The 18,380-nt window shown below is 42.5% G+C and overlaps 1 protein-coding gene across 3 annotated transcripts in view; it reads left to right on the forward strand.

Annotated features, from left to right (window-relative positions):
* Positions 1–18,380, forward strand: part of Skap1 (src kinase associated phosphoprotein 1) — a 296,003-nt gene that overhangs the window by 157,077 nt on the left and 120,546 nt on the right. The gene's annotated exons all lie outside the window — the stretch shown is intronic.

Below are 18,380 nucleotides of genomic sequence, written 5' to 3' on the forward strand. Positions count from 1 at the left end.
CCCCACCCCCACCCCCCCAGCCTGTGTCGCTCTATCACTACCTGTCCGCCTGACTCACAGGAGCTGAGCACTTTAAGGGTCACGAGGACAATGACTAAGTTTCCTGTAGGCTCCGCCCTTCACTGGTAAACACAGCCTCTACCAGGCTCCTCAGCTGTGGAACGCCCCCTACTGACTGCAGGATGCTAATTCCTTGATGATTCTCCCACCAGCATGTCCAGTACCCACCGGGTACAGTGGAACCACATTTCTTCTTACAAGGCATGTCTGGGTCACTGCTCTCTTGGTCAGCAAAACAGAATTCCCACTGTCTGCAGCATTGAAACGTCACACATTGAGAGATGATTTTTTTTTCCAACTAATTTAGTTCCTTGCACGAAGCATTCTTTTTGTTGGTGCATGTAGCATCTAAAATCGTTAAGGGTAACAGCTGTCTTCCTGAATCTTCCAGACTCCAGGCTTATCATCCAGACCCAAATACAGCTGCTCTAGTTCTAAAATACTATTATTATTATTATTATTATTGTCGAATTTTTAAAGTACATAAAAGAGAGGCCCATTATTCCACACAGGGGCTTTGAAAGTCACTTTGGTCCGAGTAGCTGCCTTTTGAATTGAACCTTAAGAGAGGACTGGAAGAACGTTCTAGACAAGAGGAAAAAGCAGCAGTAAAAATGTAGCATTTCTTTTTACCAGGCTTTTGCAACTCTTGACTACGGTCACCTTTGCTGTTGACTGCGTGATTAACCAATCACAAAAGGGAGAAAGGCTGCTTAGCGAAAAGCCTTATGGGGAATGCCTTGGTCGACCTGTTCACCTTCCTTTCTTTCCACGTGGCGTTTTGATACGCGTCCCTTCTCCCCCAACCTCTCCCCCGCCCCCCATGATCCTTCTACTTGTTTCTTTCCCTCCATACACACAGGCTCTTTCACACACCTCCAGAGTTTATTCTTGGACACTTCCCAGTTTCTCATAAGATGTCCACAAGTCAGATCCATCAAACTGAACCAATAAAGCAATGTAATGATGCTGCCTGTCTTTACAGGTAAACTTAAAAACGGAATAAAAACCAACTGCTAACTCATTAACCTTGAGAGGCATTTTGATTCTAATGTTTCCAGTGTTTGTTTAGAGTTGAACACACTTTAAATATGTCTCCGTAGTTTAATAGCCTCTTGAACACAAATTTTGATGGCCTCAATTGATTTCCTTTCATTAAAGACCAAATCTTAATGAATGCATTTGCCTTCCTCTCCAATTTACATTCAAACAGGAAATGTCCTAATGGCTTTGTTAAAAAAAAAAAAAACCAAAACGCTAACTTACTAGTTTTAAATTGAAGTGTTCTGTGCTGTTGGCCTTGGAGCTTCTCATTCACAACAAATACTGAAATCTTACTTTTAGCTTTCTGGAAAACAGTCAGTCCGCTAACCCTTCTCTTCGCTTTTTTTTTTTTTTTTCCTTTTCTTCCTTCTAATTTTGTCAACCATGCAGCTCGCTTCCCACTCTGTGGATGACTTCATTAAGAGATTGGTGGGTTTGAGTCCCTAAAGACAAATATTTTAGTAGTTCTTAATGGTGATCCGCTATGGAAGGTTACATTTCCAAGACATTATTTATTTTAGTATGCATGTAACTTGTTTTTAAGGAGGCCTTTCTCCCCCAACCCCCTTCCTTTCACATTTTCCAACTGAGAAAAATCATCCAGAAATATCTCCACTGCCACCTACTTGCAGTTTGGAAATTTACACGTACCTGACTTTGCAAATAAACCCGATTTTCCCCCCTGCCTTGCAAAGCAAGAGGACTGTGGAGAATACTGCAGGTGGCATTGTGGATTCTTTTCTTGTTTATGAAGGCATGGGTTTTGTGAAATTGTTAGGAAAACACCCATCTTATCAGATGTTTTTACGGACACTGGTGGAAACGGCTTTTTCTGTAAACGTGGTATGTCTTCCTCTATGATAATCGTGTTGCTACAAATTATGCAGAGAACAGTCTAAGTGAGTGTCCCATTCCTAAATGCCTTGCTCATATTTCTATTAGGACTATGGTGCTATAGTCATAACCCTTAATAACTTCTTATGAAGCACGCTATATAATGCACTCGTGATTACGCCGTGGAAAGCTGTTACCCAGCACCTTGTAAAAAGCAGACATTTTAAAAAACAATGTATGTTCCTATTTAATACAGGGAGATGAGTTATCAGACACTGTGTGTACTTGTAATTTCATAAATAATAATAAGGTGTGTGGAAATGGCTCTTTAATGCCCAATGTTATTATGTAGAAAACGTGAAGGGTTCTAATACAATAACAGATATGAGGATTTGGAGTTATTTTTTTTCTTCTCGTCATCACAGTGACCACTCTTTGCCTAATGGTTTCATTTTATTACAAATCCTCTGGCTGGAAGCTTAGAGGTTTGACACTGTTATGTGCTTTTTAATATAGGTTATTCTCCATTTTATTCAACATACTAAAAGTATATTGCCCCGTCTTCCCGTATTTAACTGGAAATCCTAGCTTGATTCATTTGTGTAGCTCACTCTGTAGAGTCTCTCATTTAAAAAAATTATGGGCAGCTAAGCATCTGCCTAAAATTTTAATTATTCCCCAAACCTCATCCTTCTCAATCGTCAAGCAACAGAGCTTGTCTCCATTTTTACAAATATTCCAGAAAGGGTTAGGTAATCATGGGGAATCTGGAAAACCACCTGGGTCACGTTGTAAGGTGTGAAGACTTGCTTATGAAAATATGCATGATTGGCGATGAGTTATACTTCATTCTTTCTCCTAAATGCAGAGCCAGGATTTGACAAGAGAAGATCAGCCCTTTTCTAAAACCTTTCAATACTACCTAATTTCCCATGTCCCTGTGTGACGTTTTAAAAGCAGCTGTAACTCCATGAGTGTTTATGTCCGTGGTTATAGCTAGCATACTTGTCCGTGAGAAGAAAAACGTATTTTTTTTTTTTTTTTGCCACATGTCCGGAGACTGGCACATGGGTAGCGTGATATGCACACTCTTGTACGATCCTTAATACTATCTGATTTCATTTGTATTCCGAGTGCACTTTTAAAGATTTTTTTTTTTTAAATCTCATCGAGAGAAACTGCAAGTCATTCCAGTTTCCTTGCTGGCCCCAGCAATGTATATAAATCTTATTAGTAAGCAGTGTGTTACAGACTCAAGTGGCATTAAACTCCTTTGTTGCACAGTCATGCTTTAAGGGAGGCTTTCCAGACATGAAAATAAACTATGCTTGCTGAATCCACTTCATTTTAAAGTGGCTGGACTATAATCTGTCTTAGAAGGGCCATCCTTCCAGAGAACACAGAAGCCAGGTGAGTTCGCCTATTCAGCACGTAGACATCTGTGGACCGGGACGATACACAGCTTTATATCTTGGGCCCTCCCTGACAGATTTGATGGAAGAGCAGAGCAGGATGTGTGGATGGTGATTTCCAGCTGTTACTCAGGTGAACAAAGATCTTTGAAATGTTGGCATCAGAAGTGTGGTCGTGGGACAGCCCTGTTGCGAGCCCTGATGATTTACTGTGGAAGAGCACCCCTTTAAGCAGCCGAGAACCCTGATAATAAAGCACCACTGTGCACATTGATGGGGCTTTCTGCTGGCATGATGTGGTACAAGAAGGAGGGGGCAGAAGGTGACTGTGCTCTGCAGACTCTTAGTATTGAGTCTCCTTTCTCATCCTTGCGTATCATACGCAAAGCAGCTCTTCATCTAGGAGCTGGCCAGTCTCTTGCATGCTCTCAGAGCAGCTGAGCAGCCTCAGAGGCCCCAGCCATCAGCTCCTTCCCCTGCTTCTCAAGAAGGGGGAGGGGAGGAAGCTACCCATACATGACAGCTATTTTTTAAAGGGCCATAATAAGTTATAGTTATAGGTCATGGTAGGTTTTTTTTTCCATAGCGTTATTACCATTATTATCTTCTGCGGCAGTAAAAATTGATCGTTGTTATGAGCAGTATGAGAAACCCTCGGATTCAGGCAGCTGGACTAAATTTTCCATCTACAAAGCAGAAGGAAAGAAAGGAGAGAGAGAGAGAGAGAGGAAGGGGAAGAAGAGAGATGGAGGAAGGACAACTAGAAGAGTGAATTAATCTTTTCCTTCTTAATGAGTCCCCAGCAAAATTTCTGAATGGCCATGGACATACATCAAATATACCCTTCATAATAAAACTGTGCATAAGTTCTAAGTCTGAACTCTATAACCACCTGTCACCGGTTCGGACAATCTTTAACCCCGTCTGTATTGCTGTTCCAACTGTTACTTCTCAGATACCTCCATGTGTAAGATCTGTGTTTGAGAGCAAGTGGATGCATGCCATTTGGGTAGATGTTTGGAGATGCAGGTAAATAGGAAAAGAGAAACATTTTTTGAGCCTCAGAATGCATCAACTGAGATCATAGCAACTGGCTAATGTAGGGTATAGTACGGGAAGCTCCATGACTTCAGAATGTCCATTCTAAATGTAGTAGAAGTTCACAGAGATGGTCAGAGTCTGGGACTGAAAAAGTGTTTGTGTGAGTGGATACCTTCATCTACCTGTATGATGCTAACATATTTTTTAAGTTCTTTTTTTAATGATAGGGCATTGTAAATCAGGGATCTGTTTATTTCCCCAATCTTGAGCAAATGACATTATTTTCCCGTCCATTGGTAATGAGACTCGCCTTTACATTTTGTAAGACAGCTATTTTCAGACACAATTATTTTTGAATGTTATGCTAACATTTTTTGGTTGTTGTTTTAGTTGTTTTTCAAGACAGGATTTCTCCATGTAACAGTCCTGGTGGTCTTGGAACTTGATTTGTAGACCAGATTGAACTCAAACACACAGAGGTCTTCCCACCCGTCTGGGATTAAAGGTGTTTGCCCCCACACCCAGCTCAATAGAGTGTGTCAATTAATAATTTGAGATTATCAAAATAATACCCTGTGGCTTTCCACATCTTCACTAGATATCAATTCTTCATGACCATCTTTCGCTTAGCTGGGTGGACTCACTGACACCCCAAACCCTCTGACTTTATGGAGTATTTTCTGTCTTCCAACATCACAGGAGCATTCAAAGTGTTTGGACAGAGTGACTGTGGTCCTGGCTCCATTCCATCTTGAGATATGGCCGCTCTCCTCTCCATATTGAGACATATTTTACAGTCATTAATAATGCACACCCAGTTACCATTTCTAGAAATATCTTTATTTATAAATCAGCCCTTTCCTTCCCTGCCACCCATTGCCAAAGGAGCCTTTTGTGGCTCCGGGCCCATGTTTAACCCCTTCCCTCATACTGCAGGCCACTTTGCCTTTACTCCCACAGCATCGATAACCACGTCTGCCCTGAACCTCTTGCAAATGAAAGGGCCCCACAGAGTACAGGGGAGTTCCTCCACATGAAGATTTGAGTGCATGCCATGTAAGGAAGACTGAGTTGCCCATGGAGAGCTCATGTTCTTCACTGTCAGTGCAGACATGTGAGGACGTGAGGCCACAGCCCAGGAAAAACACACACTGTAGGGAACCCTGGAAATATGTTCATTTCCATTCCTGTGTACATTTGACATTAAGAATCATCTTTTTGATATGTGTTTCCATCTGTCCATACTCCATTTCTTTTTATCTATTTTCAACTATGAAGATCAACTATATTGGAGTTTTTATTATTTAGTGTGGCTTATAATATTTGAGCACTTATGTAGTTTATATGGAATTAGTCAACTTAAATACTCCATTTTACTCTCTGTATCTCCTTTTCATAGTTCTGTACATACATACATACACATATACATACACAGACATACAGAGATATACAGATATACACACATACATATACACCCACATATATACACATACACACATACAGACACATTCATGCATATATAATACATATATACATACACACATACATACATGCATGTACACATAATTGCATACACAGACATACAGAATATACAGACACACATGCATACACACACACACACATATATATATACATATGTACATATATACGTATATACACACACACACTTTGGTAAGCTAAAGGATACACGTTTCTACAAAGAGGATCACAGAAAAGATAACAAAAGCATGGGATAACAGCTGAGGACAAAAGTCTGATTGTTTTATAAACTTATTTATATCGATTTTAAGAATGCATGTTTGCGGGAGCTCTGCCCTTCTGCTCTGTTGCCTGCTGAGCTGAACAGGAAAGAGAAAGCAGAAGTAGCCAGGCACTGGTGATTTAGTAAATATTGCAGTGTCAGTTTTATTTCATTTATACAATTTATTTCATTGAGAAATATTGGGTAAAATAGATTTCCAAAACAAACGTTATGACTTATATTCTCCCAGGGTGAGCAGACTGCATTTCTCACAAGCTGAGGCTGCAGATCTCTTCCAAAGAAAAATGATGGGGGTCGATGCTACAAATCTGGGTATATCTTTGGGTGAAGATTTAAGGTAGAGAGACCAGAATGTCTGACTGATGAGAAACAGGTGTATAACAAAAACTCTAAAGTCTACAGGCCATATTTTACTCAAAGGAACATTTTAACATTTAAACTTTTAATTAGAAAACTAGTCTCTTTGCTAAATTACATGATCATCCACTTTAAGGAAATAATGTTGAATTTAATAATTACGAAATGTTTTAGAGGAAAATCAAGTTGGTTTTATGTATTCCTTTAGACTGCGTTCATCTTAATATGCCATACAGTTGCCTTTACAGATATATTTAATGAATATCACTACGTAAAAGAAAGAATCCATTTATGTAGCAAAAAAAAAAAAAAAAGTTGGCTATAAGTGGCAGAGCCAAGTGGGAACCCCGGAAAGTGGTGCAGGGCGCATTTAATGAGTGCAAACAGATAGCTGCCGCCCGCACTGTTAGACATAATTCTGATTTAACATCCAGTCATTCTGTCTGGCTTTAATTATAATTATATTCTGTTAATTAAAAACAAGCTCATGAAGAGGCTCAGACTTCTCCTTGTCATGTCTTCACCAAGGATGAAGCATCTCCACCCGCCTCCCCCCAGCTCCCTTGGACTCCTGTGACGTGATGACGTGATGACGTCCGTCCGGCATTTAGGAGGGGTATCAGCCTGCACGTGGGAGGAGCTTCTGGTTCATTTCTCTGAGTAAGGAGATTTCCAGGAAGGGGAAAGAAGAAACCTCGGTAGCTTTCCTTACTCAAAGGAGAAGGAAAACAAACCCCAAGGCTTTAAGAAAGCTCAGGTCTCTGGGGCCATATTGAAATTTTTCAGGCCATTGATCGTGGCGAAGTTTAGAATCTTACCACCTAGAACATACAGAATTTAATAGTATTTCTAGGTGACAGAAGTAGAGGGGAATCCTTGTCGCTTTAAGAGGGGGCAATAACACATTTGTGTAACTTAGGACTGGGATCTAGTGGCTCTTAGAACTGGGATCTAGTGGCTCTATAGTCAATGCAAAAGAATGAACCAAGGTTGGGCGCATGCAAACCATAAGGAAGCTAACGTACTGACACGCTCGTGACATACATAGTTTTGATGTATTGAGGTATCAATATAAATAATCCTTGCACTTATCGTTGGATATATGTATATATGTACTGGGGGTTTCTGTCCTAGGGTCCACGCAGGCACGATTGCTTACACTGTGTATCAGGGAACTGGCTACTCAAAGTGTTTATCTTTGCTTTCTGTGGAAGACAAGAATTAGAGATTTAAATCAATATGTTCAATAGTGGCCCGGGGCGATTAATCATACCCATCTTTTGTATGCTCTATCCTGTGCGGGTGCCCGGACGTGACGTCACTCGGCACCTTATATATTTAGGAACAGAAGGGGGAAAGTAAAAGAAAACATTTTCCAAACCAGAACTTCCTCTTACCAAAAGTTTTCCTAGTGTTATTTTTATAGCTGAGTGAGAGAGAATTTACAGGGAGCTGAAATCATTGAAGCTAATTAGTTGAATGGCCCTATTATTTATCCAGGGACACGCAGTACAATAATTGCTATTGCAGGTTTGAAGCATCTCAGGGATATTAATTCCAGAGCTCCCATGTCATCTCAGTACAGTAAAACTTCCTAATGGCACCCTGAAGGTGCATAATCTCATTTTAAAACTACTTTTTCTTCTTTTTTTCTGAAGGAACTGGCAGAATCTCCTTCCATAAAAGCTGGAAAAAGGGGAAGAACTCATAATATTTCCCTCATAAGAAAGCAGTTATATTTTCTTATTATTTTTTTAACTGTATGACCTTTCCTACCCTCTGATGAGGGGTTTGCTGTGACACTTTATCAAAAGTTTGTCTGAACTCTGCCTCTTTGCCTCCCTTTGGTGACAGCTAAAGCGTGTCTTGATTTCTCCAAGGGACAGGGGAAAGGTGTAGGAGAGCGTTGACTCTGGTCCCTTCCATGGTTCTGTATTAGAGGGCTCATTAGAGAACACAGCAGGTCCAGGTTAGAAAGAGAGAGATGAGGCCGCCACCTATGCGTAAAAGAAGTCTGCTGTAGCCATCCTGACCCACACCTAATTTGGATCCCCTTGAAGAAAACAACCACCATTATATGATCTCTATAAAATCACACCAAGAAATGCCAATTACATAATTGTAGAGGGAAATGAAGCCATTGCTTGTAAAATGGCTAGCACTGTCTTGAGTCAAGAGTAGTGTAAGTTGCCTGGCAAGCACCCAATGCTCCTCTCTGGGAAACTATCCCAATTTTTACTTATCTTCCTTTGCTATTTCATTATCAGTCTTGCTATGGCTTGGAAACCCAAGTCTGACTCTCTCAAAAATTAGCCCATGAAACATTTTAAGAGTGAGACTTATAAGTGTCCCATTGATCTCCAGAGGAGCCTTGTGGGAACATTTCACCCATGCCTCAGCCTCAGACATCTTTCTTTCTACCCTGCCTTTGTGAATCTCCAGAGAAAGGTCCAGAGCCTCCCCTGCAGAGAGAGCCAAGCTAGTTCATGATCTAAAACTTCCTGAGCTTATATCATGCTCTCTGCCTGAGAAGCAACTGGAAGACTTGTAACAGGGCTCTATGAAAAACCAGAATGATGCTACTCATTCTGTGGGTGCTAAAACTTTAAGCATGTCAGGAGTGGTATGTAGAGAGGCCCTGTCTCAAAAACAAGCAAACAAAATTAAAATATAAATAAATAAATAAATAAATAAATGCTCTTAAGCAGCAGTTTGCATCCAGTTCACAAGAGATGTAAGCAAGAACTGGAGAGGTGGCTCAGTGGCTAAGAGCACTGACTGCTCTTCCAAAGGTTCTGAGTTCAATTTCCAGCAATCACATGGTGGCTCACAACCATCTGTAATGGGATCTGACGCCCTCTTCTGGTGGGTCTGAAGAGATCAACAGTGTACTCATCTACATAAAATAAATAAATCTTTTTAAAAGAGAGAGAGATGCAAGCAGACACAATTAATTCCAACTACAGATACTGTCAAACTGTGGTATCTGCTCCATCAGTGAAGCTACTGAGATCTTCAGAGAAGCTGATGCAATTAAGGAAATTTGTCTTAACCGCAGTAGATAGATCAAAGTTCCTCTCTCATACTGGCTTGGTTATAACCATCTCACCCTGTACACACACACACACACACACACACACACACACACTTGCACACACTTGTGTTATCTCAGACCCTTGGCCATTTTTGTCCTGGTCCCAAAACTCCTTGACTTTCAGCTCCCCATAAATTCTCTCCTTTATGTTCACTGCAGCATCTTGAATGGCAAGTGCTATTCACTGAGGTTTTTGTAGAGCAAGATACTAACGTGATATCCTGGGTGCTGTTCTACTTTGCATTCAAGATAAGGATGAAGAGACTTTTCCCAGAAATCACGACTTACAGGAAACCCAGGGAGAAAAGGTAGAAACCAGAAAATCCTTTAGGTCTGTTATGGGGCCTCTCTTTCTCGCTGAAAACAAGAACATCTCTTTAGCTGACTTTTGGTCTTAAAAACCACTGTTCAAAAACATAGGATTAAAATCAGAGATCCTGCCTTCTTGACCCACAACAGCTAAATAGTTCAGGTCTCCAGGTCATGCATGTTTCTCTCTCTCTCTCTCTCTCTCTCTCTCTCTCTCTCTCTCTCTCTCTCTCTCTCTCCCTTATATTATTTACTCAAGAGTCCATACCAACCCTTTGGGGGCTGTTAGAATCCATTTTATAGTGTGTTGGTCACTGACCTGATAAGTCATAATCGTTCAGAAAGCATCATGAGTTTTATCAGGTAAGGGCAGCTGCTAGGCAGGCACTGGAAATCCTGGGCCTTCAAATCTGCACAATGACTATTCTCTGGAAGAAATGCTCAATGACTGTGCTGTGCATGCACTGATGGACCGCCCCCTCATAAGTAGAATCTACCTCTGGACTTTGGAGATTGCAAGTTACTGAATGTCCGTCAACTGGCAAAACATATATAATATATAATGTTGCCTGATCCTGTGCACATTTGATCTTCAGACCCTGAACTGCTCAGTGCCTTGAGATCTGTTTGTAAGGAAGGGGAATTGTTTTTTGTTGTATGTTGTGTGCGTGTGGTAGAGAGGGTGGGGGTCAGGCAGTGCAATAAAATCTGTAATATCTAATGTCCTCTAGAAAATGTCCCAAGCACACGGAGAAGTTCATGTTTTAATCAATTTTATGGTTGAAATGCTTTTGAAAGCTATTATTTTGGAAAACCAAGAAAATCCCAACCTAATGCGTTAAATCACTAAGATGTCTATATCTCTTGCCCCAAGATAGACTTTTAAAAGTCATTAGAGATAAATAAAAACAATTCATTTCCAGGTGGCTCTCCTCTATATTAAAGCCTCCCTCCCCTCCCCTCCTCTCCCTCCTCCTCCTTTTTTTTTTTTTGTTTGTTTGGTTTTTTGTTTATTCCAGCTCCATTTGTTTAATTTTTTTCTCATTCCTTTCAAGTTATAAACTTCTTACAACAAGGCTTTGCATAACAATGCTGGCAGACCCTTAACCACAACCGTGCGGATGCTGCTGCTTTGCTTTAATTTGGCTTGATTTAAGTGAGACAAACGCAGACTAAAAGAGGGCATGCATTTGGAGGTGATTCCGTAGACTCGGTTTTAACCAACAGTCTTTATAAGTGTTCATTAAGAAACTCCACCAGGCATGTTTCCTGCTGCAGAATCGACTTTAACGGAAGAAATAAAGCTGCGAAGATTCCGTTTTCACTTTGTTTCTCGTAAAGACAGTCAGCATCCAACATAAACAACAATTTACACCCAGCATTTATTCTGGAAATTACAGTATCGTGCAGTTAACGCACACAGATAAATAATGTTTTATGGGATGCCGTGGAGCCCTTTCAGGGTAGCGGATGCTTAACCGAATTAAAGGATTTTCAGAACTCAGAGCTCTCATTTTAAGCAGGTTTAAACAGTTAATATTACGAAACACAAGCACAGAGGAGCTGGCCCAAATATATTTTTAATGCACACTTATTTTATTTCCATGGCTTCCCATTTTGGTTTTATTGCCATTTGGCACCTTCCGTAGATACTAAGTCAACTTGTCTCCCAAACCCCCTCCCTGGGGACTCTGCCTGCTTTATGATGACACTCCTTAATCCACTTTTTAATCCCCTCTATGTCTGCAGGTGTGGAACTATCAGAAATGAAACTATAATTCCTGCTAGATGGGTTATATCACAGAGCTGATTATAAAAAATAAAGAATGATGATTTTAAATAAACAATGCCCCCAGAATGTTTGGTTTGGCTTGTCTGCTTTAGGGAAAAGAGAGGATTGTATATTCAAGCTGGGGTTTGACCCTTCCATTGGGGAGAGGGACACGTTAAAAAACGAAGGAGGGGAAAATGATTCTCCCAAATTATCAGAGAGTATAACAGGTTAGGCTCGTTTTAATATACAGCATAAAATGGCGTCAGTAAAATCAGATACAAACACCGAGGAGGAAAGAGGAGAGAAGCTAGGAGACATTCTGCCATGGAGGAGGGACGCTGCCCGGAAATGCAGGTGCAGACCACGGGCTACAGCAACGTGACTTCTGAAGCGGATAGGTGCCTGCTTGCCCTGGACCTGTAACCAAGGTCTTCCGAAGCGGATAGAAGACCGCTCGCCCTTGGACCTGTAACCAAGGTCTTCCGAAGCGGATAGAAGACCGCTCGCCCTTGGAGCTGTAACCAATCTGTGTCTTTTTTCAGCAGATGACTCCCTCTCTGTGTTGTTAGGGCTTCATAGCCTTCCACCGTCCCTTTCTATGTTGGTCGGGCTTCATAGCCGTCTCAACGCTCATGAGCTTGTAGGTGCTTCCAGATAAGCGATATGTGTCAACAGCTATCAGGAAGCCATCGTTTTAAGCCAAATTCAAGTTGTGATTTTCAAACTTACAATTTTTTAAAAAATTAAATACAAGCTCAGGAAAGAATGATGAAATCATAGCCCCTTTTTATCAGTGTGTTTCATACAAGGCGCAGTTTTCAATGCCATTACCGGATGGTTTAACTGTGCTTAAGGTTAAGTTGGCATTTCTGTTCTAAATCACTTTTTTAGGCTTTTGAAACTTGACCTTTTAAATTCTAATGGGACTGACGCTAAGAGAGCCTGGACCAACTGAATGTGATTAAACATACATAAAGCCATTAAAAACTTGCCATGGGGGCCAGTCCGGTAGTCTAATTGAACAATTCTGCTTTGACAAGCTACTGTCTACTGGAGGTCCTTAACACATTTATATTCTTGAGTTCAGTTTTATTATCTAGGCTTGGGAAATGTTGCAGTTCTTTGGTAGAAATTTATCTTCAGCTCAGACCGCCACTCCCAGAGCCTTTCTTACCGGTAGCAACAACATAAGGGAGTTTCTTCCCTCTAAGAGCCCCGGGTTAGCTGCAGCGCTGTTTCAGGACTTGTCATGGGGTGGGGTTTTTATTTTGTTGTCTGTCTTTTGCACATGGATGTTTTGCCTACATGTATGTTGATGTACCATGTGTGCCTGGTATCCAAAAGAAGGCATTGGATCCCCTAGAACTGTAGTTACAAATGGTTATGAGCCACCATATGGGTGCTTGAGGTTGAACCTTGATCCTCCACAAGAGCAGCCTGTGCTCTTAACTGCCGAACTTCTCTCTGGTCCCTCATTTGCTGTTTTGTATTATTATTGTATTGCTGTAATCACAGAGGCCTCGTGAGGCCAAGGATTATATCTTAAGCTTATTTCCTTTAGGGGTTTTTTGTTATTGCTGTTTCCTTATCTACATTTATTTATTTATCTCGTGTGAGTGTGTGTGTGTGTGTGTGTGTGTGTGTGTGTGTGTGTGTGTGTGTAGGATCATGCACAGCAAAGGTCAAATTGCAGGGATCAAGTCTCTCTTTCCAGTATTTGGGTTCCAGAGATCAAACTCAGTTTGTCGAGTTTGGTAGCAAGCACCTTCACCCATGACGTCATACAGTTCTTAATGCATGCTCTTTATAGAGAAAGCACTCAGTAATGGACTTGATGAAGGAGCAGCACAACTACTTTTGGATATTTGAGACAGATTCTCTCTATGTAGCCCCGGTCATCCTGCAACTCACCCTGTAGATCAGGCTGCCCTCGAATTTGTAGAGAGCCACCTAACTCTGCCTCGCAAGTGCTAGGATTAAAGGTGTGGACCACCATGCCCAGCTACAATTTTTAAAGTAAGAGATCTGCTTGTTCCTGCTAGGCCATCCTTCTTGTAAGAATAAATGGATAAAGATGGGTATGATGACCCATACCTGTCATCCCAGCATTCAAGAGGCTGAGACAAGAGAATCTAGGAGTTCCAGGCTAGCTTCTACTACATAGAGTTCAGGGACAGGGTAAGCTACACAGCAAGATGCTATCTCATGATGATGATGATGATGATGGTGGTGGTTGGTGGTGGTGGTAGTAGTTAGTGTGTAGCTTAGCTGATTGAGTGCTTGCTTAGCATACACAATGCCTTTACTTCAATCACCAGCACCATTAGGGTACTGCCTTCCTATAATCTCAGAATTTAGGAGATGAAGGCAAGAGGATCAGGTTAAGGCCATCCTCAGCTAAATAATGAACTAGAGGCTGTTTGGACTATAGGAAATCCTAACTCAAAAAAAAAAAAAAAAAAAAAAAAAAAAAAAAAAAAAACAAATACTAATACTAATAAATGGATTAAATGTCCATTTGCCATCTTTGTTATGACTTCTTTGTCTTTATGGTTTGGTTTGGTTTTTTTTTTTCCCTCGGTTGTTTATAGAACATGCTGGCCTTGAACTCACAGAAATCCACCTGCCTCTGCCTTTCAAAGGCTAGGGTTAAAGGCATAAGCCACCACACCCAGCTTCTTTGACTTAGTAGAAATACTATTTTTGATCATTTGAGTAACTTCTTATTGAATGGCCACTGTGAAGGAACAGGACACCTGAGGCCCCTGCTCTTGTGGAATTTTGTGTCTTATAGGAAAACTGACAATAAAGAATTAAGCCAGTGAATAACAATTACAGATTGTGACTAGCATGATAAAGGAGGATAGTGTAGCAGGTTTCTATCACTGGGGAAATTCATGAAGAGAGATTCCAGAAACAAAGGAGAACCACGCTGAAAAATTGAAGGACAGCTACCGCGTCCCACGTGCACACCTTGTTCCTGAGTTTGGGGGCTTCATTCCTGAGTTTGTTGGGAGGAAAAGGAGATGAAAGCACCCTTTGAAAAGTTTAAAAATGCCCCATGTGCTACTGCCAGGTCTGTCTGTCGTTGGAAGAGCACATAGGTAGTGGTATTTGGGCAAATGTGGGCCAATAACTAACACTTTCATGGGGGAAAGAAAGATGGTGGACCAAAGGAAATGACTGGCTCAGGAGCAACGCATCCGAAGCTCTGGGCTTCATTGCAAAGTGAAGCCCATAAAAGACACAGCAAGAAGACCTGGCCCGGAGTCAGCATCTTTCTGCCACTTCCTTGGCCTCTCTACCTCTTTTTTAGCCGCCTGCTCTGGCTAGAGGGTTCATGGGTCTGTGGCGCTTAGTTAGTGGCTCTCTAGTTGTGGTGCATATGGTTGTCCTTCCCAAGACAGTGCAGTTCATTGGAAGGCATTGTTTGCATCACAGCGTTTGTTCAAGACTGGGTCCAGGATCTCTTGTGTGTATCTGGTAATGAAATGCCCATGCTGTGTGCTCAGAAACCTTTGTAAAGCAGGGGAGGCTGTGGGGTGCACTGAACCTTCTCCCAGCTGTTCTGTGGGGTATACTGTACCTTCTCCCGGCTGTTCTGGAGGGCCATTTATTGATGGTTCAGTTCAGATAGCTAGAAGACCTTTGAGCTGTGGGAAGTGTGAGCCCATGGGGTGGGAAAGGTTAATGTCCTCATTGTTCACATTTGCACCTTAATTCAGCAAATATTTACCAAATGTTTCCTGGTTACCGGCTCTTCTGTAAGCACTCTGTCAAACGTACAAGATGTAGCTAGGAGAGGCGCTAAGATGAGTTCAAAGGACTCATACAGGAGGCTGTGTGCTAGGTGCTGTGGGTAGCTCCACAGCTCGGGGGAGGCCAGCCAGTGATGAGGAGGATCAGAAGGCTGTGCAGTTCACCCTCAGTGATTTTTGCCCTGTTAGGAGACTGGCGCTGCAGTCTAAGTGACAGCTTAGTGCAAATAGCCTTACCTCGGCAGGCCTTAGTAAAAAGAAAAAGGGAAAAGTGTGTGTGTGTGTGTGTGTGTGTGTGTGTGTGTGTGTGTGTGTGTGTGTATGCTGGCTGTCATCCATTATCTTCCTCTCCTTCTGTGTGACAAGGTTCCTCACTGAACCTGGAGCCCACCAACTCACCTGAACTGGCTACCTCTGCACCACACAGGCTAGGATTACAGATGTGTGCTGCTGTGTCTGAACTTGTTCATAGGTGCAAAGGATCCAAACTCAGGTCATCATGCTTGTGCAGAGCGCGTTACCAACTGAGTCATCTCCTGAGCCCAGACCATTTGATCTTGAAGGTTCTTCCAGATCCAGGGCCGGAGAGATGGCTCAGTGCTTAAGAGCACTGACTCCTCTTCCAGAGGACCTGGGATTGATTCCCAGAATCTCCACTGTGGCTCATAACTGTCTACAAATCCAGTTCCAGGGGCTCCAACACACTCTCCTGGTCTCCATGGGCTCTAAGCTCCCACATGATGCACTAACATGCATGCAGACACAACATTCATACACACAAAATTATTTTAATTAGAAAAAAAAAAACCTAGGCTCTTTTAGCCCAGAGGCCCATGGTACGTGAAGATACTCCACAGAGAGGCCTTGAAGGATAAGATGAAATAAAAATGAGTGCTAGGGTATCCTTTCTACTGGGAGACAGAGAGGCTACAGCTAGGAATTGGAGGTTCCTGAGCAAAGGGGCCACACCCACAAAGAGACAGCATGGAGACATGCAAGGTGTGTTCAGGGAACACCAACCAGTTTGCAAGGGTGACTCTCAGAGGATGAGGAGGGGGAGGAGAAGGAGAAGGAGAAGGAGAAGGGAAGGAGGAGGGAAGAGGGGGAAGAAGGAAGAGGGGAGGAAGAAGGGGGAAGGGAGGAGGAGGGGGAGGAAGGAGAGGAGAAGGGGCAAGACAAGGGAGAAGAGGAGGGAAGGGGGAGGGGAAGGAGGAGGAAGAGGAGGGGGAAGGAGAAGGAGGAAGAAGAGGAGGGGAAGAGAAGAAGGAGGGAAGAAGGAGGAAGAGAAGGAGGAGGGAGGGAGGAGGAGAAGGAGGAAGAAGGGGGAGGAGGGGGAAGAAGAGAGGGAAGAGGAAAGGAGGAGGAAGAGGAGGGGAAGAGAGGGAGGAGGAAAGGAGGAGGAAAGGAGGAGAGGAGGAGGAGGGAGAGGAGGAAGAGGGGCAGTGAGGGAGCTGAGAAGGAAAGCCAGCCTAACTTCAGAAAGCCAGTCCGAGGTCTGATGTTCAGCTTAACTGGGTCTCAAGAATATAATCAACGTGTTTGGCTTTCAGTAGCCTTCAGATGACTAACTTGCCTAAGCCTTCTTTTAAGGTGTACACAGCCCTGAGCGTGACCCCGGCTTCGTGAGCTGCATGAGAAACCGGCCACAGCTGGTGTATAGGAAGTGTATAGGTGAGGAGGTGGAAGCACAGAGGGCTAACTGTTCTGAAGTCACATGACTGAAATGTCACTCACAGCCAGGAGTCAAACTTGTTTGTTATAATTACCATAGTTAACTTGATTTTAAAAAAGGAGAAATAGAATTATTTTTTTTCTCTTTAAAGTCACAATGTATAGAACGGTGTTAAGAGACATGAACTAGACTCGGGAAGCCAAATAGCGCTTTTTTTTTTTTTAACTTCTCTGTAATCCTGGCTGTCCTGGAACTCGTTCTGTAGAACAGATTGTCCTGGAACTCAGAGAGCTCCTCCTACCTCTGCCTCCCGAGTGCTGGGATTAAAGCTATGTGCCATCACCACCCTGCAAATCTTTCTTATATTTACTGGTGGGTGCACAAGCAAGCCTCATGTTCTACAGGGTGAGTGTGGGGGTCAGAGGGCAACCAGCAGGAGTCGGTTCTCTCCATCCACTGTCCATCTGTGTCCAGACATAGAACTTGGACCATTGAGTGGCAAATACCCTTTACCTGCAGCGCCGTCTCACCTGCCCGAGATTCTCTTACAAGACACAAAAGGAAAGGGAAATGTTGGGGAAGGAGGAGGGAGCCAACGGAAGGCAGGGGACAGAGAATAATGGGGTGACTATGATCAAATATATACATGTATGGAGCGATCATAATACAACCCATGTAATTAATATATATGCCAACCTAAAAGCTTTTTAAGTCTTCACAGTAACTAAAGATTAAATAAACTAAAACAGTTCACATCAATCACTGTCAAAACATAACCAAGGCATTTGAACCCTGTCTGACCAAGAAACGGATTTATAATCAGCAACAGCCTGCCGCTGTCACTACTGTTTGAGGAGTCTTTGGGGTTTGGGGTTGGGGCAGAAAAGGAAATATATTCAAAGTACGTTACACATTTACATGGAAATGGCCTTATGTGACCCTGTAAAATAACCAAGTAAAACAAATAAAAAATAAAATTAAGTAATAACTGCTTTATGGGAGTGTGTTCATAGAGCCAGGCATAGCAAAGCAAAGACACCTGTAATCTTAGCTCTCAGGCTGCTGGGGCAGGAAGATCTTCAGTGAGGGGGCAACCTGGGCTACATAGCAAGACACTGTCTCCATAAAATTATATTTATAAAAGTGCTGAGCCAGGCAGTGGTGGCACACGCCTTTAACTCCGGCACTCGGGAGGCAGAGGCAGGTGGATTTCTGAGTTCGAGGCCAGCCTGGTCTACAGAGTGAGTTCCAGGACAGCCAGGG

The sequence above is a fragment of the Mus caroli genome, chromosome 11 (assembly GCF_900094665.2).
Source record: "Mus caroli chromosome 11, CAROLI_EIJ_v1.1, whole genome shotgun sequence".
In the NCBI taxonomy this organism is placed as follows: domain Eukaryota; kingdom Metazoa; phylum Chordata; class Mammalia; order Rodentia; family Muridae; genus Mus; species Mus caroli.